We start from the raw sequence: 27354 nt of genomic DNA, 5'->3' as shown, positions 1-27354 counted from the left end.
GGACTTGGTTAATCCATGCTGGGAGATGCAGAGTCCTTCAGTGGCAGCTGGTTTCTCACATTTCTTTGAGAATGTGTATGTGTATTGCAGAAAGGCAGAAAGTCACTGAAAGAATTCTTCTCTTCTTTTGTTTGCTTCTAATTTGCTAGTAAGGAAATCTCATCAGGAGCAACACCCACGTGCAGGTACCAAGCCCCTGCTGCACCTGAATTCAATTGATGCAAAGAAGCTGAATTTAAAATATGCTCCAGAACAAAGCAAGGCCAGCTGGAGGATTTCCTGCAGGAGAAAGGAAAAGTCTGGGGAGGCAGTGGGCTGGAATGCTGAGCTGTGACACATTCCTGCTGGCTGTAAGTAGTGTATCTGGGAGGAAGGGAATGGGAATGTCTTCATTTGGTCATTTGGACTGGTGAACTCTTCCAGTTAATGCTTTTTTTTTATCTAGCATTCAAAATGTTGGGTTTTTTTAAATTTCTTTACGTCTGTTAAAAATATCTGTGTGTGTGTATATATATATATATATGGGGTGAGATTGAGTAAGTATTGATTATAAGAGGCTTCAGAAATACAGTGTGTCTGTCTCTGAGCCCAGAGAAGCACTAGAAGATACAGAAAACCGTGTTGGGTGGCTCTGAGCCAGGTGCCTCCTGGCTGTTTGACTTGAGGAAGGCTTTGGTTGGTCATGCTGGTGCCCTTGGGCTCTCCCCGCTGTGCTGGGAGTGGGGCCGGGGCTGTGGCTGGGAGGAAGAGGGGGAGAGGAAGGGTGGGCTTGGGGAAACGACCCTGAATGTCCCAGTAAAGTGGCTGGAGGAGCCAAAGGTGGCTGCAGAGGCTCTCGGCAGGAGCTCTGGGTGTCCTGCTGGTGGGCACGTGTGTGGCACTGTGCTGCCACTTCCCCTTTTATCCGGGCCTTGCCTCGTCCCCTGTGCCAGCCCTGGAGGCTGAGGGTGCCTCCCCACAGTGTCACAGGGAGCCAGCCCCGCGGTGTCTGCCCCATGCAGCTCCTGCGCTCTGTCATCACCGGATGGCAGTGGCACTCACAGCTTCATGAAACACCTTGTTGGTTTGACTGTTTCAGACTTTTAAAGTTGCTAGTATTTCCTTTACCAGGCACTAATAAAAAAAAGCCTATTTGAGTCAAGTAAAAATGCATTTAATTCAGTCCTTCTCTTGCAGTCTCAATCTTATCATACCTCTAATTTTAACGTAGGCTGAGTCATTTTCATCCTACTGCTTTAAAATCAGGCTGTGGAGCATGGTCTTGTTATGCTATGTTTGGGAAGTAGAATGAATGCTTTTTCTCTCTCTTAGTCAGATCTATGCTGCCAAGCTTTTATCATTTGGTGCTCTTGGATATAAAAATAACGTAGCCAGGGATGATTTGCAGAGTTAGTTTTATTACTGTAAGCAAAATTGAAACATAAAGGATGCCAGTGTACATTATGCAGATTGATTTATAAAAATAAATTAAATGGAAAGTATTAGTACAATGGAAATAATTAACCTTGTTCTGACATAATTCCTTGGGGCAGAGCTTGCATTGTGTGTGCAGTACAGTTGTTCTGCAGTACTTGCTCTCTGGGTTTTGTTTCTCCGTGGCTTGCTGGTTCCTTGTCTGCCAAACCCTCTGCTGAGGCTGCAGCGGTTAATATTTTTCTAAATAAAGCACTATCTGGTTCCCTGTTCTTGAAACTACCTGATTTGTTTTTCACAAATCTAAATACTTCCATGTGAGACAGACTCTTGGCATGGCAAATGCAGGTGGAACAGTTGTGGCCTGGCAGTGCTATAAACCCCAGAAACAGTGTGAGGCGAAGCCCTGGCAGCAGGTAGGGCTGTTCCAAACACTGTATCTACCCCTGTACCCATGGGGAGAGAGCAGAAATACAAGGGGAACACCACGGTATGTTTGTGATTGTAGCAGGTGAGAAATATTGCACCCCTGGGTCCAGCAGGAGCATGAGAAAATTAGAAAACTGCGGAAAGTGGCATAAATCCAAGACTGAACAAGCTTGATCTGTTTATATACAAGATCTGGTTGTGAATCTGGATTGATTCGATTTTGCTTCTTCATATGAATTTGAATTGTAAAACAGTGGCTGATTTTTATTATTTTTACTTTGAGTTAATTTGGATCTGCATCTTGGCGACAACCTGGGTCTTTGGACAGCGTAGTCTGTAACAGAAATGAATAAGAATGCATTACACCAGCTGATGTAGAGTTATTTCACCTCTTAGTATGGAGAAAGTCCCAGTGCTGCCACTCCACCTGGCAGTGGAGTCATCCTGCCCTGCCACTGGGCTGTGCTGACAGAGGGAGGAAGTTGCAAGCAGTGAGAATAGTGTTTCTAAAAAGATGCATTGTTCTTCTGAGCTTTTACAAATCCATTTGAGTCCTACAGGTGCAAAAAAAGTTGGAGCACGAAGGTTTGGGTTATGGGGGACCAGGAGACTGGAGGGAGGGAGTAGGTGTCTTTTAAATCAGTGAAATATGGTGCAAAGTCAGGTCCCCTCTGAAGCAGGATTGGTAATACCTCAGCTGTTCTGATGGCTCTTCACCCGCTTTCTTCTTTAAATCAGCTCCTGATGTCATTCCATGGTCTGTTCCAGCACTACCTGTAGAAACTCAGCCTACATCTTCATTCCCCAAAAGTAGCCTGTTACTCCTTGATCTGTTCCGGGAAGAAGAAACCTGGATTGCTGCCTGCAAAGGGATCTGTTATGCCCACTCAGCTTTCTCCTTCTAGACTAAACAAATCCCATTCTCCCCGTTTCTCACAGAACTGAAGGACAACTGAGGCTGGGACTTCAAGAAATCCTTTAGTCCAGCTCTTCTTGTCAAAGCATGCTCCCAGTTCCCCCAGCCTCTCCCTGTATGCCAAGTGCTTCTATCCTTTCATCATCCTCGTGCCTCCTCATTACTCTCCAGCATGTCCAAGTCTCTCTGGTATTAAGTGATGTTTAATACTGGCAAATCTTGAGATTATACCAGTCCCTATCTGGCTCCCCAGCAGAGCACTGTAGACAAATCCTGTTCCTTCCCAGTTTCTGCAGGGTGTTTTTGTTAGTGAAATGTTCTGTAAGTCACTTCAATCTCTGCATTAACTCTTATGTAAGCTTTTCCCTGGCTGGTGACTGTGAAATGAGATGCCATGAACTGCAACTGAACAATGAAAAATAGGACTTTTTCTCTTCCTGGTACCAGCAGTTTGGTCACTTCAATGTCCCTTCATGAATATGAACTTTAAAAAGTAGAATTACAGATTTCAGAGGTAGAAGATTAAAAGATTTAGGAAATCCTAGGAAAAAATCTCCAGCTTCTGGCTGAATAGGTTGGAATCCATGTGTAGATAGAGAACTAACAGCCAAGGTTACTGTGGGATTGCAGGAACCACAGCATGTGCTTGTCAAGGAGACTGCTCTAAATGGGAGAGCAAAACTAAAACTGGGTTTGTGTGTGGTGGCAAGAATTGGGTGTGTGAGCCAGAAGTGTTTGAGCCCTCATCTCAGCCTCTCCTTTGCTCATTGATCTTCACCAGAAGCCTTCACTCCAAGGTTAAGTCTTCTGGTGGAGTGTTTGGCAGAGGAGTGAGCTACCTTGCACCCAGTGCCAAGGACAGCAGTGCAGAGATTTTCTGTGCTGTAGGGTCGTGCTGTAGCTGACTGTGGCAGCTGCTTCAGGCAGGCTGGCCCCAAAACCTATACCAGGTCCCTGGCATGTCCCTGCTCTGTGCCAGGAGCAGGATCCTGTCAGGCATGTCAGCCCAGTGGCACAAATTTTTTTCTGTACATTAGGTTTTGTGTAATCTGTGCAGCTTTGGGGCTTTATAAACAGGTTTTTTGGCAATGAAGAGAGATTGCGGTGATGGAACCGCTGTAATATGTGACTGTGAGGCACACAAAGCCCTCTGGAGAAGCAGGAGAGGACTTCAGTCTGGGTGAGGTACAGAATTACCCTGAGTTTATCAAAATGGTGTTAATCATGCAATTGATTTGTGGGAGAAGGTGTCCAGTAACAGGGTGTTTGGTGACTGATCAAGGGGTGAAATGAAGATCTGCAGCTGTTTGGGGGCAGAGTAGGGAGACAGAGTCATTGACATGTGCTCCCATGGGATTAACGTGGCAAACAGAGAGAAAACACTAGTAATGATTGGTATTCAAAAGCAGCTAATCTAGTCACTTGGAAAGTGCCAGTTTGTGTCCTTGCCTTCAGACAGGGTTTATTTTCCTATCTGTAAAATGAGAATGACAGTCCCTGCTCAGCAGCCTTGCTGTGCCATGTGTTAGCAGTCATGGCTGCTGTCACTGTCTGGAGTGGCTTGTCACTGTTCCTTTCCTTGGAATAGCAGTATTTCTGCTCAGCAAAGGCACAGCTAACCTAGAAGTAAAGGAGTGAAATCAGCAAGTGTGAGATTGTGTGGTGCACAGAAAGAGGAGGCAGCTTGTTCCAATAAAGCATGTGGTGGCATGTTGAGGTGGAGCTGTGAAACCAGGCTGCAGGATGTAATCTAGGATCTGCCTGAGCTTTGTATGTGATAATCAGAGAGTGACTGTTCTCTGCTGCCATGGCTGGCAGTATTTTGGAAAAGGGCTTTGTCACAAACATGCATAACTGATAACAATGGATTCGTGAATGTAAATAAAAACCAACCCCCCACCCCAGAACACAGCAGATGATGACTCTGTTTTCTCTTCTGTGGAAACTCTCATTTATTGCAGTGGAGGCTGAGGCCTACATTCCAGGCAGAGCAGTGTCACAGACCCATAAAATCGTTTACGTAGGAAAAGGCCTCTAAGATCAAATAGGCAGTTTCCAGGTGTGGTCTGCAGTGTTTTGATCCTGAAGCGTTGATGTGGGGCTAAGCTGTGAGGAATGAAATCCTGTGGCAGCACTAATGGCTCCCTGAGGTCACCCAGAGCTGGATCTTGGCTTCGGGCAGCAACCGAAGCGATCCTGTGCAACTGGACAGGAGCTGGGAGTGAGTGGTGCCTGTTGCTCGATGGGGATGGCTCAGGCTTGGCCATCGTTACAAACTGTCAGTCGTGAAGGAGCCCTCGGCCGCAGGGACCCGCCCAGCACCGCACGGCCCAGGAGCGGGTTCCAGCTTCCGTGGGGTGCCTCCTTAGGGAGGCTGGTGCTCGCCTCTGGCAGAGGGACGGCTGCAGGGTGTGCCGGATCGTGACGTGCTGTGTGCGCGGAGTTCAGTGACACCCCGGTGACGAGGCGGCCCCGCCGTGCCCTGGGCCCCCCGAGCCGCCGGCAGCGCCCAGCGGGGCTTTGGCCGCGCCGAGCGGGGCTCCCCAGCTCCGGGTCTGTGCCCTGTGCTGTTACCGGGCGGAGCTGCATCCTCAGCGCTGCTGCACAGCTCGGATCCCGCCACAGGGGCTGTCCGTGGGAGCGTTCTGTAACCAGCTCCACACCAAACAGTGCTCCCCTCCTCACCCTCCCTTGCAGGGGCGTTGTGGGGCTCATTCTCATGAGGTATAGCAGCGTTCAGGCACAGGCGTTCCATTACAGTAACATCTGCTTCATCCAATGCCCAGAGGGATAAAATAACTGTAAGGGGATGCTGCTTCTTTTTTAACACTTTGTCTTTTACCACTCGGGTAAGAGCCTTTGTTCCAAACACAGTCCAAGCTGCCTTTGAAATCAGCGCTGTGATTGCACCCTCGTGCACTGCGTTATTTCCTTTCTTTTTCAGACAGTCTCATTCTGTTCCTCCCCTTACTAAGGCGGGCAAGCCCCGGGGTGTTCGCAGCGCTGCGGTGTGACAGCGGCAGCCCGGGAAGGCGATCCATGCGGTGATCCCGGCGCTCCATGCGGGGATTGAGTCACTCACACAAGGTTACGCGAATCGCTGGCGCCGCCAGGAATAGCACCCGGAGCCTCCCGGCTCTCTCGAGCCCACCCTCGGTACTCCAGCCCGAATTCCCCGGGTGAGCATGATGTGATTCATAATGCAGCAGCTCTGCTGGGAGGCTGGCTACCTCTGCCATCCCGCTGCGACTGCAGAGCAAAGCAGCCGGGCTCAGACAGCAACAGGGACTGCACATGCTTGTAGCAAAACATCTAAACCCCACCAATGGTATTTAGCAGCTTATCTACAGATAAAATGTACCGAACGGTTAAAAATAGGTTTTAAGATTCTTGGCATACATCTTGAACTTTATATTCTTTGGGGTTTGCTGCAGTACAAAAATACCATTTCAATTACTCTGATTCTTATTGGCTTTTACTGGTCTTTTTGTAAAAGTACCAAATTATCGATGGGTGTTTTTTGCTTTTAATTGTGCCTCTTGACTGCTAAACCTGTTCCTGCTATTTGCTTGCAGTATGTTTAGGCTATGTTTAGGCAAATGCAAATGTAAGTGGTTATTCAGTGCCTTTGGCGCTCTGAACAGAATGTACTGAACTCCTGGGGCTTGGTACAAAGCCTCGGCCTCCAGCACTAACAAAGCCTATGCAGGCAGCAGCTAAAATGTGAGAAATACCTGTGCTTGGCAGAGGGGATTTGGAGGATCTGGGAGGACAATGGATCATGTGCCTAGCTTTTGTCCTGTGGACTGGGTAAATGGAATAAGAGGACTCCTGCCCACATGCTGTTAGCTGAAGGTGCTCTGGAGGTCTGGCCATGCTCACCCTGTAGCGCTGGAGCTGGCTGGCTTCAACATGGGGCCTGTGGAGCCTTAACAGTGGGGAGTTTGCCAACGAGGTTCCTCACTGGCTGTATCAACAGTCAGCTCAGTGTGTTCCTGAAGCATAATGGAGGCTTTCCTTGGACAAACAGCACGGCGCTGGAAGTGAAGAGAGCCAGCACGGTGCCACTGCCTGCTGTGTGTCTATTGGCAGCAGCTCGGGATTTTTACAGCTGTTTTCCTTCTTACCCAGCCTATTTTAAGCTCTGATGGAATAAGGATGGCATTTGATCACAGTACTGGGCACAACTGCTTGGCTTTTATAACCCATGTTTTAAACCGGAGGTTTTTCCATGTGTGTTTGTGTCTTCAAATAACTTCAGGCTTGTGGCTTTAGACTTGGTGCTCTCTGCTGGCCTTTGCCGTGGCCTGACAAGAGAGATCCTGACTCACTCCAGTGGGTGCTGGTTACTGAGGTGAGAACCCCTCAAAGGAAGTGGAGAGTGATGATTGGGGGGCACAGAGAACAGAGCACTTCTGAGCCTCCATCCTGGGTCTAGGTCTCCTGATGGGAGTTGAAGATGTCTTTGTAACTCTGTCTCTTTATTTGTCATCTCTTCAGGTGTGCCTGTGTCTCCTGATCTTGGGTTTATTGAGCAGGTGGCACACTATGTAAAGACTTTAATATCTGGTGCTACAGGATAAATCTCTCCCATTGTGGCAGCGATCAGCTACTAATGCTGGGTCTAACACTGGTTTGGTGTTCCTGTGCCTGGAGCACACTGAATGAATGGCCTCCATCTGCCATGTCATGTACACATAAAACTGGTACTCTGTGTTTTACTCTCAGGTCTGAGACTTCTTCAAGCAATATGTCCTGCAAGGTCGGTTCCACACTTTTCAGTGGTGCATTTGTGGTTACAGTGAAACTTAGTCTTGTGTCACTTGTTTCAGTGCTGTGCAGAGCGAAGCAGCAGGCTTGCTGCTTCCTGCAAGTAACTGCAGCCAGGAGATGGAAGTTTGCCATCTGGGAGGAAAACCAGGAATGTCATTAACAGGAAGTCGGGAGAAAAGGAAAAGGAACCTCTTGGTGGAGAGAGGGACAGTACAGAGAGGAGGAGAGGCAGGGACCAGGATGCCTGTCATAGGTGTCTTTTGTCTCCTTATGTCATAATCTGAGAAAGTCTGGAAGCCAAATCACCAAAGCTGCTTTCCTTTGAGTGGAAAGGAAATCTATGGGACATCCCTGCTTTATTCTGTATGAGTGCTTTCTAAGGCCTATGTAGATAACTGATATCCTTAAAACAAACACGCATTAGTTGTCATTTGAAATTACATTTCTGCCTGTCTATTTTCCTGCTTTCCTGTTTTGATGACCAAGTTTTTATAAAACCTCAGCTTTTGGTTTTATATTTCTGAGCTGCATATACATATACCAGCTTCAGGGCAATTGTGCACCACGTTTATACACACAAATGTCTGATACCTGTGACACCTTGCAATTGGGGTTGGAGCCCTCACTCAGCCTTTAAAGCTGGAGCCCAGCTGGGGGCTGCTGGGCCACTGTGCTGGTGCTGTGTGTGTGAGGGACAATCACCTTTTGCATGAAGTGAAATTACAGCTGATGAAACCTCCACCTGTGTATGATGTAGGTTAGAAGGAAATCTGGAATAGCTGGCATGTTACAGTGAACTACAGTTTGTGCTGTTGGGGTCCCAGGGATGGCTCGTTACTGCAAATGCTGTTTCTCTCTGGAAAACCTTTACTTGCAGTAAAGAGGCAAACTGTAGTGATTTGGCTGAATGCATAACATCCCAAAAGTAACTCTGCAGTCCCTAAAGACAAGGCTGTTTGAGTCAGCTTTTAGTGAGAAGAATACAAAGAATTTGATCCTTTAAAAATCTAGCTTAATTCATTGTCTAATTTTAGAGTACAGCTCCTCTACTACAGATCCTATCTGAGGGACAGCTCAGAATCACTGAAGCCAAGGCCAACATCCTATCCCATCCTGGTTTCACTAAATCAGATTTATTTCGTTCCTCCAGTGGATCTTGTTCTTCCACATACTTAATTGCTGTGTCCTTTCTGTTGTTTTCAGGATTATGAACATTTCTGCAGCAAGATTTGAAACAGCCAGATTCCAATTTAAGTCCAAGTCCCTAGGATTCACTTGTGATTTCCAGTAAGGCTTCTTTAAGGTATTTGTGATTAACATTATAATGTTATAAACATTTATTGTGGGTGTCTGAAACGCCATAGAAATTTTCTGCTGACCTTACAAAAACTTGTTACACTTCAGTACCCTTTGCTTATGATTTCCAAAACGACCTGTGTCCTGTAAAAGCAATTCTTCACAAAGATTTGAATGTGTTTTCCAGCACTTCCTGGGGGTGTCCTTGATCCAAGCTCTGGTTTGGTGTGTACGCATAAGAAGCTGAAAGACAAACTGATTGCTTTCTGCAGCTCACCTCCATTTTTCCTCTTGTGCTAATGGCCATAAAGCAGACAAGTAATTGAGAAATGGGAGCTGAAGACAAATTGAGAAATGGGAGCTGAAGACAGTGCTGTGTATGTATTTGTAAGAGCTAGTTGTCCTTCCTCCTCCTCTCCTCTTTACTCAGCTGTTAATGGATTTGGATCCGAAATGGAGAATTTTTGTCTGGCTGACAGCTGCCCTTGGCACTGCAGCTGCCACTGGCCCAGGGCTCCTGGCCCCGGACAGGCCACCTGTCCTGCTGTCCCTGCAGCAGCTGGCTCTGGGTGACCAGCCTGCTTTACTTAAAGGCTGATACATCCATGGGCTGTGACACAACAGACTGAGCAGCTGGAGGCTTTGGAGCCTGCAAAAAACAATGGAGTTGGGTTTTGTTGCATTTTGAGCTCTTTCTGGGGAAGGCAAAAGCAACACTGTCTTTCCTTATTCGTGTGGTCCTGATGTGCAGTAAGGAGAGTTGCAAAGCGCGATGGGAGCAGATGGTGTTTGTGCTGGTGACAGGGGTTGAAATGTTTCCTGTCATGGAAAAGATGAACAAGCCAGTTCCACATCACCTTTCTTTTCTGAGACCTGTGAGTACTGTCAGTTCCTGCTATTTTAATTCATGAGCTTGCTGCTCTGTGTGGTATTAACACCATGGCTGTGCGTGGTCCAGTGTCACTTTCCCAGGAGTGGATGAAGGGGGTGAGAGGACACAAGCTTCCTGGCACTCCCTCCTCCTGTCTCTTGCCCTTCACAGTTTGCTGTGTTGTGCCCTGCTCGAGCTAAAGCAGGGACAGGAGAGCACAGAGACCACGATGGTACCAGAGGAGGATGGCATAAAAGGACCTAAGGGAGAGGAAATTCAGATGCCCCAGGTAGAGAAGGCCAGGATGCCATGCTTGGTGCCAAAAGTCTTGCTTATAGCCGTGGTCAGCACCCTCTGCTGAGGAAAGAACAGACCTCCAGAAGTGTTCCCTGTCATGCCTGGCCACAGTAGTCCATACCTTGAGCAAGGAAAAAGCCATCCCTTCCTCCTGATGGATGGAGGAACCTTCCCCGTCCTGAAGAAACCCCCCCACGTGTGTCCCTTATAGGGGCACTGCAGGAGTCAAACTCCTGCTCAGGAAAGCTCCAAGGGAGGGTAGTGAAAGGCCAGAGCACCTGATGCAGCTCTGGGCTTTTGGAAGCTCATGTTACCAATCAGACACGATGTAAAAACCTCATTCTACTGGCAGAGGATGCTGTACTGATGGATGGAGTCTCTGTAAGGATGAAATAGTCAGCTAAATTGTGCTTCTGAAGGCCTTACACATGTGGAAAAGAGCAGCTATATTTGCTGAGACAACTAGTAGATGCAGAACCATCAGTCTCTGACCAGGAAGCACTGAAATACTAAATAGAAGAACTTGCAGGTTCTTTTTGAGGTTATATTTTCTTGCTACAATTGCAGGCAAAGAGGGCTGGATTTTTCTGGGCCATACCCCTGCAGTGGAGAGCCGTGGATGCATTTGCCATTGTTATGGGCAGTCAGTATCAGGGTTGGCTGAACAGCATCTTGTGTGGATGCACCAGGTATTTGTTTTGCTCACTAGCTTGGAGGACAAGATGCTGATTGCTCTTAAGGCTGTTCTTTTCACAGGTGTTCTGAAAGGGACAGTTGGACAGAATTCCCCTTTATTGAATCTGGGACACTTGGGTCTTATTGTCAAGGAGGGAAGATGGCCTAATTATCTGTACTGTAGTTGTTGCCCAAATCGATGGTGCATCTCTTGAGCCAACAGATACCCCTTGCAGCAGATGTTGGTGGATACAGAACCAGACTGCCTGGAGTTTCCTTTCCTTTTGCTCCCTTGGGAGCAGGGTCTTCTCCCTGCCACCCTTAGCCAGCACGAGCTGCTCTTTCATAGACTGATGGATCCTTAACCAGCACGGTGGCTCTGTGTCTACTCAGTTTGCCCTGTGTTATCCAGCTTGCCCAGCAGCGATGCAGTTTTCTACTGCTTGATACCTTGAAAGTCTCCTCAAGTACATGGGGCAGGTCCTTCAGGAAGAGAAGCAGTGATTCAGTGCTGGAGCTGGCAGAGCCCTCTCATTCTTTATATGAGAGCTTTTTCCTCTGTGTGTTTGTGCACTCTTGCATATCTCCTCTCCAGCATTTTATCTCCCTCTTCTCTTTAGTGCTTTATCTCACTTCTGCTCTTTAGTGCCCATTATCTCTTGTCAACTCTCTGGCTACAGAGTGGAGGACACTCTTTGGGGAAGTGCTGAGAATCCTCTGGCATCTTCAGGAGTGCTGCACATGTTTGTGATGAGTGTTTCGTGTGAATGTGCCTCTCTTACCGTGGCCGTATAATACACACATAATCTTGCTGCTGTAGGCTTCTGTAGAACACCCCAGCCTTTGGTTTTCCCGTCCCTGCCTGGGCTCTCTTTTGCAAGCAGCTGAAGGTGAGTAGCCTGGCTGCTGTCTGGCTGCATCCACCATCCTGATTAACTTTCCTCTTTCATTCATTAATGGGTGCATACCCACCTGTCTGGAAATCATTCTCCATCTCTGGTTGTGAGTGATACCTGTGTGTTTGGTTCATCTTCCACCTCATGGCCCTGATTCTCCTCCCATTCCTAAACAGTGTGGCTCTGCTGCACACAAGGAAATCACACCACAGGCTGGAGTGAGCCAGGAAGTCTCATCCCCAAGTGGCTTTATGCTCTTCAAAGATACCTGAAGGAACCAGAGAAGGTAGGTGGTGTCCAGAATATGCAAATGCAGATGTGTGACAAATGAACCAGTTGTCCATTTTTTGGTGAAATGAATAAAGCAGGTGTACCCAGACAGGCAGGGTACTGGTGAGGGACTTCCTTGGTGCCTTTGGCTGCAGGAAGCGTGTCTGCCAAACTGGGAGCCTGGTGGGCAGAGCCCAAACTCACGTTTGCCCCCAGTGCCACATTATTGCTTGTGGGCTCCTGCCCTCGGCCTGTGGTAACAGAAGATTTGTAGCTGGCAGGAAGGTAGCAAGAATGTGCTACTTAAACATAGGTTGCTGATGGCTGTGTTCCCAGTGCCCAGATGTGTGGCTGCTCTGGGATGCTGGGACCTCCCTCTCTGCTGCAGTAGACACTTCTATTATTAGCTTAGTGGCAGCTTTCCATATGCCAACACTCGTGACTGCAGGACTATTTAATTTTCACTTCTCTGAATTATTTAATTTGTCAGCTGTTGGCTGCTATTCATTAAGGACCAAATGCCAAAGTCCTTACCTAGATTTTTACTCTGTTAGGGCTGAGGCATGAATCCTGTCTGAACAGACCATTATATCTGGGCAGGATCGGAGGCAGGATAAGGTCTTGAATCTAGAAAGTCAGTCATTACTAGGCTAATCAGTAGAAAACCCTCATCTTCAGGGGTAGGTGTCTAATCTCCCTTCTTCTGGTAATTTCTGTTTGGAGAAATGAACCATCAGTTCTGCTAAAAGCACTGCCACTCCTCTTTTGGAGCTGGACTGTGCGGATGAGGTGCGCGGTTGCTGGTGCCTGGCTGCAGGTCCTGGCCCCTCTCTGGTGTGAAGAGCTGCTGCTGTGAGCAAATCACCCTGTGATTCACTGCTGGGGGCCTCTCTTTAATTATTGAGTGCCAGAATAGATGTATATTGAGTTACCTTGCTGGCAAATATCATCTCCAGCATCTCATGTAACTCTACAATATTCTTGGTTTTCCTACTTGCATAACATGGTCTTTTTCAAAGAATCTAAAATAAGTCAAAAGGTGGGTTTATATATTGCTTCTCTAGTGGTACATGTTTCCAGAGAACAACAGGTTGTACACTGGTTTTGAGGGCAGTCTTCCCTGGCAGCACGGATTGCTCTTCTATAAAGTCAAGTCTGCACTTGGATGTGCAGTGGGATGAAGCAGGATATGTACGGCGTGTTTTCAACCAATCAACCAAAGAAAACCAAAACCCAACCCCCAAAAAAACTCAGAAAAGGAGAGAGCAGCCTAATTTTGCTCTCACTGCTCTGAAGTATTCCATTTGTCAGCTGTTGTTGTGGAAGACTTGGCTGACCTGTCTTAAGGGCACTGCAGCCTGTGGTTCTGGACAGTGGTGCATGACCAGAAGGTTGCCTGCATCTGTGCAGGGCCATACTGGAGTCACTGGAAGGAGCACATGGAGGTGTGGGGGAAGAGAAAACCAGCATACATGTTTGCAATCTCTTCCAGCTTGCAGAGAGGCATATGGCTGCCAGAGTTCCCTCATCCCTCCTCTGTCTTGCTGTCACACACAGGCTGTGAGCAGCAGTTGAAAAATTGGCCTCGGATCCCTTGACCTTTAGTTCCCGTAAAATCCTCTGGATAATGTAGTCTAGAGTGCTCACAGACATGATACAACTTTTATATATATTCTTTCTAAGTATAGCAAGCAAAACTTGTCATTCCTTATTTTGCAAAAGAAAAAACCTCCTGAGTTTCATGTAATCCTGGTGACAGTTTACAAAAGAAAGGAAAAACATTACCCAGTGCCTAAATGGAAGGAAAGGCAATGCTGTGGTTGGCTGAACACTTTGTCGTTCACAGGTTTCAGGGAATTTCAGGTGGCAGGCAGGAGCCGTGAGCCCGAGGTCTGTCCCGACAGCAGACTGACAGAGTAACTTCAGCTGGGATCTGTGGCACTGCTGTGTCCCTGGCTGCCGAGAGCAGGGAAGGAGGGCTCCATCTACTGCTGTGCGGGGAGAAGGCAAAAATAACCAGGATGGCATTCCTCTGCTGCACAGAAAAGCTACTGGCTACCATGAACTCCAGGTACTTTTTTTTTTTTTCCTTCTCCCTGTGGCTTTCAGAGCCCTCCACTTCCAATCTAGTTCCCTGCCTGGGACACTGTACAACTCTGTAGCTGGAGACAATCCACACTTGGCCATCATGGCACAGCAGGCAGGGGGTTGGAGAAAGCGGCAGGAAAACAAAGTGACTTGTACATGCACAGAGAGAATTGAGAGCAGAACTGGAAACGAGTCCTGATTTCCAGTCTGTTTCTCTGACAGGATGGGGTTCATGCTCCAAAACGTGTAGAATGCAGAGAGTTCTTGGAGGGCTGCTGAAGCAGGGATGGGTTCTGGATAACACATAGTTCTGTGGCTTTTTGCTTGGTTTGCCACTGCTCTGTTTCTGAACTTCCTGTACGTGTACAGGCAGAGCTGTGTTTTCTCTGTACGTGAGTGTGCACAGGCGTTTCTGGGAGAACTGAGCCATGCACAAGCCATAGGTCTCTCTTCTCCAAGTTTGGGGATGCAGAGAGGGGTGGGAGCTCTGAACCCATGGCCGTGTGAGAGTTCTGCAAAGCATATTCAGACCTCGATATTTCCCACTAAAATCCCACCCTCTGCTCTGCAGGTTGTGCTGTAATAGTGGAGTGGGTTGTCCAAAGCAGCTGTGGCTGCCTCATCCCTGGAAGTGTTCGAGGCCAGGTTGGATGGGGCTTAGAGTAACCTGGCCTAGTGGAAGGTGTCCCCACTGATGGTTTGGGGTGGTGGACAAGAGGATTTTTAAGGATCTCTTCCAGCCCAAACCAGTCTGTGATTCCATATTGAAAACTGAGTATTTTCCCCTGCCCTTTATCCTTGGATTCAGCTGAATTAAGCCCCACTGTGCTGGGTGAGATACTGTTAAATATAGCTGGTATTGCCCAGGTTGAATAGCTCCTGAAGGACAATGTGTACAGTGTGGGTCTAGAAAAACAGATTTCAGGATTTAGAATATATGGAAAAGGTGCTAATGTTCCTCTGCTGGTAGTGAGAACACATTATTTGGTGCTTGCAAGGCACATCAGAAGTGTCTGGATCCTTAGGCTTCCGAAAAGCTTCACTGATAGTTCTGCACTGATGGCAGAAAGAGTTTGTGCTTATGGTACTTGACTGCGAGAGCTTGTCTCGAGTTATGTGAACAGATGTTTCGGATTTGAGTTCAGCCTGGCAGAAAAGGGAGAGCAGTCTAGTCCCCAGCATTTCCCATCTTTTGCCTGGGAAAAAAAAATCAGCAGTGATTTTCTTTTTTTTTTTTTTTTTTTTTACTGGATTTTACTTTACCATGAAACTGAAATGCAAACTCCTGGAAAGGAGGAGAGATTCACTTTTATTCAGCCCACTACTTCTAGTTCACACCTGTTTGCTCAGCTGCCTTTTACTTCTCCATGTTTTCACCTGTGGAGCTGCAGTTATCTCTGATAAACATCACAAGCCCCCCAAGTCCCCCTCTCAGAAGACATGGTCTGCTTTCCACATCTTGGTGTGTGTTACAGGCAGTTTTTCGTGTAGCAGCTGGTGTGCTGCAGCAAAAGGAACAGCAAAAGAAACTAAAGAAGTAAAATACTTCTCCTGACACAGCTGTCAACAATTACACTGTGTGAGGCTTCACTGGCAGAGGTTAGAGAGAAGCCCAGAGAAATCTGAAACAGCTTTCAAAAGAAAGCACTGAAAATATGTGTCAGAAACCAAGGAATAGATTGCAGATGGCAAATATACGTCTCCACGGACTGTCAGGGAAGAATTTGGTTTGACAATGGCTGTGATCTACCATGTTGCTGCTGGATCAGGCTGAGAGCAGCAATGTACAGAAATAATTAAGTCAGATAAGTGGGCCCCATACAGATTTTTTTTTTTTTTGAGAGTTCACCCATATATTCAGTGGACAGATCCCACAGACTGCTGGGAGGTAGAGGACCCCTCCACCCTTGCTGACACTGCTGTGTTGTGATGCTGACAATAGGCTGGCATCCTGTTGTCAGTAACCCCTAGGGACCTGTTTTAAGGCAGAAGATGTTGTTGTCACTCCCAGTCTGGGACAGGGCAGCGAAATGGTCTGTTGAGGCTGGAGAGCAGTGAGTGGTGACAGTGGAATGAATGACATGTTGAAAAGTGCCCTTGGCATGTCCCTGCAGAGCTGGAGAAGATCAGATCTGCCGTGAGCAGTTAATGAAGAGATAAAAAGCGAGGGGAGTGCTTGCACCCAGCACCGGGGACTGCGGGCACAGGCTGGCCCACCCCATCCCTAGGGGAATGAATCCTCTTGGTTGGGGTTTAGCCAGTGACCCTGGTGGCTGAGCTGCTGGCTGAACGTGGCCATGAACAGCTTCTCAGAGGCCATGAAATCTCTGGAACTGGAGGAAGCAGAACTGAACATCTGTGTGTGCTCCCTGGGACTACTGCAGCCAGGGTGGCAGAGCTGTCCCCATCCTCAGGCCAACCTGGCCTCAGCTGGGAGCTCTCTCGGCAGTGAAGGAGCACAGGAGTCAGTTGATTGTAGGCCTTTGTTTATGTGGCATCAGGGTTGTACTGTAGGCAGTCTGTGGAAGTTTGCTGTTGTTGCAGCAGTGTTTGTATCTTAGTCCCTCACCTTCCCAGGGCTTTCATCACTGTGCAATGTGAGGAGTAGCTTGCCTTTTCCTTGGTCACCCCTTTCTTTCACAAAGCATCTGCTGGATTCTCCCAAATTAATAATTTATTCAACACTCTCACACTGTGGCCTAAACCTTGCCCATGGTAATGCAGCCCACTAACAACAGCACGTTTGAATAAGGCTGAAAGTCCCCCAGGTCCTGGGAGAAGATTCTGGAATTGTCCCCATTGCTGTGCCTGGGGGAGAGCTCGAGGGTGGTAGGAGATGGGGATCCATGGGGCGCAGTGAGCACGTATGAAGTCGCATCTGAAATAGCTGAACTGTAATGTTTTCTCTTGAAAGAAGTGCTGAGAGAGGCCACAGATGCTTCCTTTCTGTGACTCAGAAACTTGCAAATCTTCTTTGATTCACACCTTATAAGTAAAATTAGCCTGTGCCTCACTGTTGCCAAACATTTTCAAAGCAAAGATACTTGTACAAAGGAATTCAGCAACAGAAATGGAATTTGCTCGTGGATCAGATTACTGTTATTTCTGACTGGGAGCAGCACCAGAAATACTTGCAAGGATTTCCACTTTGCCTTTGGAAAGGTGTGCATATTGTTGCTAGAAAAGTAGCTGTTTGGGAGGATAATTCACATATGTTAGGGGGCAGGGAGAGGGATGAGCCCCGTGAGGCCGCCGCAGTCGTGGGTACAAGTGTTCAGCTTCGCACTGTAACGTTCAGTCACTTTGGAACAGGGATCTTCAGCTGTTGCTGTCAGGAATGTTGTGATGTGAGCTGCAATTGCTGCTGCTCAGATGATGTTTCTAGTCCAAGGTATGAACTTTCACTCAGAGTGTGGTTCCTGATGCTGCTTGTCCCAGGATCTTGGCATCCCACAGAGCTGTCGGACATCTTCCTGCATGTGGGGACTCTGCAGACAGGACTTAATGAAAGGAAGGATTTTCTTGGCATTTAAATTTGTCACATCATTTGTCACACTGTTGGCTGTGATATTACCTTGAAACATGAACTTACCATCAGTTGGGAGCATTGACCAAAAAAATCTAGTATTTAAAATCCATGCTGGTCAGGGTCTACATTTTGCAGACAGCTGTAAGCAAAGCCTCAGTCCCCATGATGATGTTCTCCTTGAGGATGGAGCTTGATCCATCCATGGAGCTGGGCTTGAAGGCCAGTGGACCCAGGCAGCCCTCAGAGGAGGGTTTCAGGTCCCCAAACCTGTCTGCCCACTGGCAGCAACAGCAGAATGTCACAGTCCCCTCTGAATGCCAGGATGGAGCAGATGTCCCCAACATTGTCAGCTGCCTGGGGTAGGAAACGACAGCCGTGACCTGTGGGCTTGGAATTCAGAAACCTGATTGCTCATAGTCTACAGGGGGGAGGTTCAGAATAAAACCACAGTGCTCTGATCGTACCCCAAAACAGTGATATAAATGGTGGAAGGAACAGATGTCTGTAGTATAATATAGAGGTATGTAATGTATGTAGTATAATACATATAATAAAATGTCTGTAGCATAATATATATAATACACATTTCTATTCCTGGCAAACTGATAGTTTAAAGCAAATGAGTAAAAAAGGATTTTACTTAAGAAAAAATTAGGCATGTTACATTGGAAATAGGACTGGTTATATTACTTTACCCCAAAATAATATACTTGATATCTCTGGGCGTGAAGTGAAATTTTGCTAAGCAGTGATGCATTTTTGTGTTCATCTTGGCCATGTTTGTTCCTTCTGCTGAATGGACTGTGCACAGAGAAGTGTGTCTCCAAAGAGTGAATTTTTTGGCCCTTTGGAAATGTATGAACGGGACAGCACCATATGGGCTTGGCATGCCCCAGGGATGGCTGCGGGAGCCTGGGAACATTCCGTGCCTGCAGCAAGTGTAGGAAGAAGGAAGGAGGAGAGCGGAGCGAGCGGCTGCAGGGAGCTGTGTGGGGATGGCACTGAGCAGCAGGGCTGTACCAGCAGGGCCCAGCCATGACCACGTCTCCATCACAGCTGAGGTGAGAAACAGGCCTTGTACCATGCCCCTTCCTGCCTCATGGGTCACAGCAGAACTGGGAGATTCCTGTGAAGGGCCATGGGCAACGTCTGGAGCAGAGGCTGCAGATAAAATTGCTGGCCAGAGCAAAAACAAGGCAAGTGCTGAAGGAAGGGATGGAAGAGGGGCTGGGTTTGTAAGCTCAGTGCTGTCAGCAATCAGAGGCTTCGGTTGTGTGTGGAGGTGGGAGCATGCCATGGCTTTTCAAAATGTACCACCGTGAGGTGATGTATTATGGCTCAGAAACTCCAAATGTTGTACTGAACAATGAATTAAAAATGAAACCATAGAGCTCTTGCACAAACTGCAGGTGAGCATAGGGCAGGTGAGCACAGAGCAGGTGTGCTCATGACAGGCACACACCGAGTACGTGCACAGAGAGCCTGCAAGAGGTGCACGCAGCCATATCCTGCACAGTAAGTCTGCAGCATATTTCTCTGAGGCAGAGGCAGAGCAATTGTTGCTTCACTGCCCCGACTTGCAGCTGTAATGGCAGCACATTGGGTCTCTCATTCTGGATCTTAGAGAAAAACACCCTCAACTTGTAAATACCACATACAGTTAAATAGGGTGTGTTTTCTGGTGCCCTAAGTGTGTGGTGCATCTCAGGGAGGTCAAGGGAAAGGTTCACGTGCCTTTCAGCAGGTGTTGTTGCCCACCTTATGTTCTGATTCACTTGCAAGATGTGCTCATTAGAGGCTGGGCTTGTGTCCCACTCTGGCAACCTGAGCTGGTGTTGAGCATTTGATGCTTTCACTCCCTGACTTGTTAACGTAGGCATCTCCTTTTGCTCAGAACAGCAGCAGCACCTGCCTGACATCACTGACAGAGGTACCTGCACAAAGGACCAGGTAATGCCACACCACTGCCCCTCATGGTTTCTGAAGAGCTATGCCTTGTGTTCATGCACTGGTGATGGTTAGTGATGGTTCCTGTGCCCTGGCATTAAATGTCACTTCCCATTTTTGTGAAATGATACTGATTTGCAGGCACAAGATCTCTTCAGATCTGTGCCTACCCCAGTAACCGCTGCAGATAGCACAAGCCCTGGCAGAGGTGCCAGAATCCCCCTGTTTGCGAGGTATGCCAAGCTACCAGAGCTCCTGCTTGTGGAGCAGGAAGAAGCATGAATGGGAATGGATTGTAGAATTATTTCAGTCAAGAAAATTCAGGGATGTTAATTGCTGAACTGTCATCAATTTCAGTGACTGCAGAGCACAATTAGCCTCTAATTTTAGTTTCATGCTAATGCCATTGTCAGTTCTCTCTGTGCAGCAGGTGATGTGGTTTTAGATGTGGCTCTGCAACTGCTTTGTGCAGGGACTTGGTTCCTAGAACCTGGTTCCTAGATCCTGATACCCAGCAGGGGAATCGGGGCAGCATTTGGAAATGCTTTGAAAGGCGCTGGGGTTTTTATATGATTTGTTTTACTGCTGTCACACCATGACCCACACGGGCACCAGCACAGTTTTCCCTCAGCTGATGCCCCACTTGGCAAAAGATAAAGCTCAGCAGAGTCCTGTTGGGGCACGCTGGCTCAGAACTGAAGTGGGAGGCTGCTCATGGCAGGATGCTGTAGCCATGGGCTGCTCCAGTCCCACACCTGTGAGCAGCGAGGAGGGACTGAGGTGTCCCTCAGGCACTTGTCTCCTGTGGCTCTCTGCTGTGTGTCCCTGGGACATGCCAGGAAGGAGGGTCAGCTCTGTCCCACTGCTGCTGGCATGGTCCCAGTGCAGCTGGCTGCTCTCCTGGTGTGCTGTGCTGTGCTCCAGGCCCAGCCTGCTCAGAGCCACTGGCACTGCCAAGGGCAGGAATTCCCACTGCCACTATTTTGTGCATCCTTCTGCTCACAGGTGTCCCCGTGTTATCCCTCATGGATCTTGAACTGGTGTAAAAGTGGTGCCTAGTGGGGTAGCCTGGGCCCTCTGGAAACACCTGGGCACAGTTGAGTTTGGAGCACAGTGGGGAGGTTGGTTCTTTTCTGGAAATACCAAACACGTAGATGGGACTGTGTGGGAGTTGAATGCCAGCATTCCTGCCAGGAGCTCAGCACCTCCATCCATTGGACCCATGGGGTGGAAAAAAATGTCCATAGAACATAGAAGTTTATTTAAACATGTATTTGATGTTAGTGAGTGGACCCACAGCAGAGGTTTTCTGACTTTGAAGCCGGTTGCTGGCATAGAGCAGCTGAGCTTTATTTGCAGATAATTCTTCTCCAGTGCATTTGAAGGTGGGAACACAGTGACATGTTAGCTGTTGACATGGTCTGGGCTTCCCTGTTGCACTCTCAGCCATCCTGGAGGATGCACAGAGGCTGGAGGATGACAGGAATCCCATAACAGGTTTTCCACAAAGACAGCAGAACTTTGTGAAGCTTCAGAGATCTCCACTGGCTCATGCTGCTTCTGAGACGTCCAAGATGATGGTCACTTATAAGTCCTTACAGCTCCTTCTTGAAAGTCTGAAGGCTTTGTTTTCCAACAGAAAAATCTTTTCTGGCATTGTTTGTGCTGGAGTGACCTTCAAACTGCTGCTAAAAATTGACAGCAGAGTAGGTATGAAAGCCCTGTCAAGGAATGGATAATCTCCCATCTTTAAATACACTTTCTATTTATGTTGCCCAGGTACAGACTTCTCAGGATTTTGCCTGCTATCCCAGACTAACACTTCAGAAGTGCCACCAAGGAAACTTCTCTGCAAATCTCTTTCTATTTCAAAACTTCTTAACTGAATAATGTGAGTGGCCAGATACATTCCTGCCTGTTGAAGCTCACAATAGAAGAATGTTCAAAAGGAAAAGGAAAATATTTGGAAAGTATTTTTTTTACTATCACACAGACCTGGAAATTGTATCAACTGAGGAGATACACCAGTTGTTCCTTCAGCTACCTTTTTTGTGGTTAGTTTATTTTTCATGTTTATCAGAATGTTTCAGTTCATACCTGAGGCACCTCAATCTCTGCAAGTGTTGGGTTCCCCCAGGAGGGGCCAGAGGCTCTGTGTGCCCCCAGATTGGCCAGCAGACATCTGCCTTGTGTTAGGGGAAACATGATCTTCCTGCCAGCTCAGACCCATGGGTAAGGATGGGAACACTGTGAAAACCTCTGCTTAAACACACACAGAACCCAGTGTTTCAGGATAAATAAGCAAAATATACAAAGAAATAAGTTGCCTCCATTTTATCAGCAAAAACGATGAGCATTTTTCAGGAAAAAAATGATGTTGTTCCACACCCTTTTGTAGAAGCTGCTGGGGATGCTGGATTGGTCTCTACCCATGGGGTCAGCCACCGGGCTCCAGGCCACAAAGGGATGGTGGAGACTGCCTTGGCTTTACCATCTGACTCCAGATCTGGCTTCTGGATTTCTCTGCCAGTGCAATCACCAGGGCCTGGCTGGAGTTAATTGAATTAAATGGGACACTTGCCAGGGACACCAGTTATCTCTTGCAGTCATTAGCACAAGAACAGTGTAAGGATTAGCTCTTGTTTGCTGTCTCAGGTGATAGTGGCAATATACCAGCTGACAAGTTAAGGTCTTGTCAGCAGCAGCACGTTCTGGAAGAGGCAGGAGCTTCTCTGGCTGATAACACACATATCAGTGTTTTAAAATGCAAGTATTCCTCACTTCAGATAGTTTAATGAGTTTCATTTCTTCTCTCTTTTCAGCTGGCAACCTGCCCTGCAATTTCCAGGGACAGCAAACCTGTGAGACAGATGCACTCACTGTGTGACTGAGGATGCTCTCCAGCCCTGCTGTGCCAGCCCTGGGAGCGGGGCCGTGTGTGGGGTGAGTGACACGGGGGAGTCACCACACCGGGGTGTCACTGGTGTCACATCAACTCTGCAGTGGGAGAGGGAGGAGCTGGACTTTTGGATTCTGAAGGATATTGCTCTGATAAATAATGAACAGATTTAGCTACTGCAGGAAAGTGTGGGGATTTGTGGTTTGCTGTTTTGGATGAGAAGTCCTGGTCTTGAAGGTCTGTACGATTACTGAGGAAGCAATGGGCACGTGCCCGTGTCCCACCCACAGCAGTGCCCATGTCCTGTCTGCAGTGGTGCCCATGCCCATATCCCATCTGTGGCAGTGCCCACATCCCATGTCCCACTTGAAGCCGTGCCTGCTCTTGGTGGGCCACATGAAGTGCTGCTGCTTTCTGGGACTGGGGAGCAGTAATGAACAAATAGAACTGATGATGAAGTGCTGGGGAGCCCTAATGAACAAATAGAACTGATGATGAAGCGCTTCATGACCTGCTGAGCTCAGACATCTCCCCTGCCCAGGGTGTATGGGGTGGGGATTGCAGCCACTGTACAGGGGGGCTGGTAAGTTCCTCGGGAGCAGAGCAGCTGTCCCTGCAGCCAGAGTAGTCTCTGGCCCTGCCAGATGTCACCACATGAAGGCTCTGAGTGAGTCTCACCCTGTGCCCAGCTGACAGAGAGGTCCTGCCAGAGCCAGAGGAACTGTGGCTGGTCTGGACTGGACTGGGTCCACAGTGGGTGAGAACAGCTGGAGCAGTTCCACAGCAAAGCTCAATCTTCTGGCTTTTTGGCTTCTTCATGGATTCATTCTCCCATGACCCACTTGTTATGGGCAGGCTCTGTGGTGACCCCTCCACACTCTGAGTGCTGGCAAAGGCCCTTTACTTGGGACAGTAATTTTAAATTCTCTTTGAGGGGCCTTAAAAAGTGCTGAACTTTCAAATTAAATTCTTGTGATTGAATATTTATTGTTGAACTCAGCATGAAATGTAGAACAAAGCCTAAATCTAGGAGGGATGCTCTGGACCTTGGCGCAAATGCTGACAGCATTTTTGATATGTACTGTATTTTAGTGGTGAATGCTTAAAATTATTCTGGTGTTTTGTGTCCTCAGCTGTTTCTCTCTCTACTGTGGTTAGCCTTAGAGTCTGCACTGGAATGAGTAACACATTAGTACAGGGATTTTGTGGCAGTGCCGTGGAGTCAGAGCCCCGTTACGGCCCTGCCGTACGTCAGCAGAACGGCTGACGAGTTCCTTGGTGCTCACACGACTGTAACAGGGTCCACTGTCACCTGGGTGGAGCCTGCCTGTCCGAGATCACCAATCTGAGCCTGTTCTGTCGTTGGAAAATTGTTCATTCTCGTGGATACGTCAGAATTAATGTTGTGTGGCGGTGGGAGCGCGGTTCAGTGCAGGGTCAGCGCGGTGCTGACGGGCAGTCTGGGGCTGCCAGCCATGACCTTGGCCCAGCCTGCTGGGGCCAGTGCCAGTGCCGAGGCACAGCTGTTAATAGCTCCTATACTCTGCAGTAGTATCAAGCAATGTCAATATTCAGGACTTGGGCAAATCCAAAACCCCACAAAATGCCTTTTGTATTGTTTGACAAAATCACATTAGTGTTTCTTTCATGTAAAATATCCACAGGGTTTTGCTGCTTCCAAAGACAAACGCATTCCAAGTGGTAACTGCAGTAACTAGTAAATAGAATTATAACTGCTACTGACAGAAAAAACGCTGTAATGATATAATACAAGAAATAGCCTTCATTAGTGTCAAAATGAGGCAGATGTGAAACATTATGCTGATATTTCCTCAGGGGTAGCACTTAAGTAGTTCTTTGCTTGCAGAAAGGGATCACAAAAGGTTTGGATCAGAGTAAGTCAGCCGAAGTTTATCAGAGTTGAGAAATACAGCACAGAGAGAGCCTTCAAAAGGTGCTCTTTGTCCCCGGGCCCTTCAGTGTCCTGAGGGGACGCTGAAACATGAGCTGCTGGTACTAAGGGAAAAGCAAGAATGTTCAGCTGGGGGTGTTAGAGGAGAGGCACGTACCCCACCACCCCTGTGTGATGGGCACAGCTGGAGGCCCCAGGTTTTGCAGTGCAAGAGGATGTCAAGGCACTTCCCATACTTGTACAGAAGTATCCCATAAAGGGGCTCTGTTCCCAGCTGCCTGCTTTGCCTGGGGAGCACAGCTCAGAGGTGGTTCCTTATGCTGTCACACTGAGCTGCTCATGTTGGCAGATTCTTTTCTAAGGGGAGGTGTCAGATTGTCTAGCCAGCTGAAGGAATCCAGTTGGCAGGAGAGTGACTTAATAAGTCACTGAGAATTTTAAAAACACTGTGGTTCTTTGTTTAACAGCCAGATTCTACAAAATTAGCGCCAGCTCTGAGATGATTTCTCTCATCACTCTCCCTGTTGTGTCCCCTTCTGTTCTGCATGTCTCTGCCTGCCCTCACTACCCTGTGTTGTCTGGTACAGATGGGTGCTGGGGTCATTGCCCATCCCCTGCAGGGATCATGCCAAGGTCCCTGTGTGCCCATGAGAGCCCAAGACCAGGTGGCCGAGGAGGATGAGCATCCTGGTGCCCGGTGCTCCTGCCCACTGTGTGTGCTCCTGCAGAGAGTCCCTTCTTCTGGGAGGGAGAGTCTGAAATGACCCCCTGTGGGAATGTGGGACTCGTGTGGGCAGGTGGCAGAGGTCTGTCTGCTTATGGACACAGCCAGGCAGGGAGAGCCCACATCCCCCCCAGCGCCCTGCAGACCTACCCAGGGCAGTTTTGGAAAGGGATGAGTTCAGCCACCAGGAAACAAGGAGCTTTGGCCACTTGTCACTGTCACACTCAAGCACTGGGGACTTCTAAGTCCAGTGGGAGTTTAAAACACTCAGGACCTGCAAACACCTTGGCAAGGAAAGAGGAACTCTCTGTACTGTAGCCCTAAACCTACTCCACAGCTGCTCCTTGCTCCCAGGAAAGTGCCTTTTCCTTGATTTTTTTTTTTTCTGGTCTCTTTTTTTCCTTTTCCTCTCTGTTGAGATGGATGAAGACAGGAGCTGACTGCTTGTGCTGCTGCCTGTCCCTGGTAGGGGTAGGGTGACTCTTCCACTGCTCAGAGGTGCTACTGAACCTTTTCTCTCTGCCTCTGCAGGATGCTGTTCCCCTGTGCACTGACCAGGGCTGAGTTTGGGCATTTCACATCCCCCCCAACCCTGAAGTGTTTTTCCAAAGATATTTCTTCCCTTCTCCTCACCTGTGCTCCTCTTCATACCTTTCCAACTTTAAGAAAAGCATCCCTAATGGTTAGTGGACACCTCTATAGTGGGGAACATCACTTTGATCTGTGTTAGTGACACCACAGGGTTTGCTCCCAGCATGTCCTGCAAGGAGCAAACCCTGAGTCAGCCCCAGATCTCCCAGCAATCTCCCTCCACTGGCTTTCCTTCCCGTGGTGTGTGTCAGACACCAGTGGGGCAACACCATTCCAGGAGGGACCCTCTCATGGCCGGCAGCTCCCGCAGCCCTCGGGGCCGAGCTGCCCACAAGGTGCTGTTGGGGGAGTGTCCCAGGGGTGCTCTGGGGAAGGTGGGGAGCCCCCCCTGCTCCTTGGGAGGTGAGGTGGCTCCGTGGTACCACGAGGATGGCTCTGTCCGAGTCTGGCAGAGAGGCTGCTGTGGTTTGGCTCTGTCATCCACAAACCCATTGGTTTCTTTTTCAAATGTACCTTCATAACCTCAAGCAACCCCAGATGTGACTGAAATTCTAGGCAAAGTGCACTACAAATGTTACCCCTTCCCTTCTTTTCTACTTTCTGCCATTTGATTTATTATTTTCTTTCCCTTTCAGGTCTGCTGTTTTCTGGTTGGAGTGCTTTTTATAGCCTGTATTATAAGGAAACCCACACGTGGGGAAAGGAAGAAGGAATTAAATGGAAAACAAACCACAGGCCCAGCCGTTAATCCTTCTGGGGAAAGCAGGGCCTGGGCTGCATTCTTCAGCAGCCAGCCCACTGTGGGACACACCAGGTGAGAGTTGTCAGCAGGTACTAAAACAAAGAGGGAGCAAAGATTAAATGGGGACTTGATGGGCTCAATATAGACAATTCTACCCCTCTGCAGTGACTTCCAGAAATGGGGGGGATTCTGCAGCCAGTGTGATTTGGCCAATACCCAAAATATACCACAGAGATTTGACAGTAGGGATTGCAGATAGAAAATGTAGCATTCTCTGGCACAGCTGTCATATTATACTAAGCCCATTACTTCCCTTTAATCCTAATTAATACTCTCTCTTTCCAGTCTGAGCTGAGTCTCTGGTCAGCCATCATTGTGGGGGATCTGCTGCTGCTCTCCCTCTGGAGCCTGTTCCTTTGTGCTCTTTCCATGAGGAGCAGCCAAAATCATGAGTTAGACGTTGCTGATACTAAAGAGGACTCCTGGCATCTGCCCCGAATGGAGAAATCAACGTGTCATTCATTAAAGATATCCCTGCTTGTACAGGGAACGCGTGTTTGCCAGATGGTGCCAGTTCAGGATTCCCAGAGGTCCATCCCTGCTGAATGCCAGAGCCACCCCAGTCCCAGAGTCCCCCAAGGGTCCTCACTCCTCTCCCTGCAGCCTGGCAGAGATGCCCCTGGACTTCTCCCAGCTGAGGCTGTGTTGTGACCCCAGACTGCCAAGGAAAGTACAAAATTGATGTATCTTGGGGGAGGGAGGGAGGGGTGTGGGCTGAGATCTGGTGTCTTGAGACCATTCTTTAGTGCTGATCCAGACTGTCTTATTCCCAGCACTTTTCAAATTGTGTTATTTCCTACAGTTTGCAACTACACACAGTAGTCAGAGGTTATGACATGTAGCTGACTTTAAAGGACACTGTCTGTAACAAGTGCTATGTATGTATTCTATAAATGTTGTTATACCCTGTATTTTATAGCTTTAGACTGCAATAAAAAGGGACAAACTATGTGCTTGTAGTGTGAATGGAATGGTTTGGTCTGTGTTTTTTTCTAATTACAGAATTTCATATTTATTCAAAATAGA

The 27354-nt window shown here is 48.1% G+C and overlaps 1 long non-coding RNA gene across 16 annotated transcripts; it reads left to right on the top strand.

The window, feature by feature from the left end:
• Positions 1 to 145: 145 nt before the first annotated feature.
• Positions 146 to 27277, top strand: LOC113949077. Of its 16 annotated transcripts, none has more exons than XR_003528332.1 (11): positions 146 to 350; positions 5703 to 5937; positions 7487 to 7520; positions 8735 to 8834; positions 11743 to 11852; positions 18265 to 18514; positions 19353 to 19403; positions 21180 to 21454; positions 22223 to 22343; positions 26162 to 26357; positions 26614 to 27277. It is a non-coding gene; the product is annotated as an uncharacterized LOC113949077 (long non-coding RNA). The 16 variants fall into 16 exon arrangements; XR_003528334.1 differs by having other exon boundaries at positions 19348 to 19403; positions 21180 to 21291; XR_003528330.1 differs by having other exon boundaries at positions 19348 to 19403.
• The last annotated feature ends 77 nt before the right edge of the window (positions 27278 to 27354 follow it).

The sequence above is a fragment of the Corapipo altera genome, unplaced genomic scaffold (genome assembly GCF_003945725.1).
Source record: "Corapipo altera isolate COAL_440 unplaced genomic scaffold, ASM394572v1 113, whole genome shotgun sequence".
NCBI lineage: Eukaryota > Metazoa > Chordata > Aves > Passeriformes > Pipridae > Corapipo > Corapipo altera.
The sequence above is the reverse complement of the archived record's forward strand: the minus strand, read 5'-3'. Positions and strand labels throughout refer to the sequence as shown.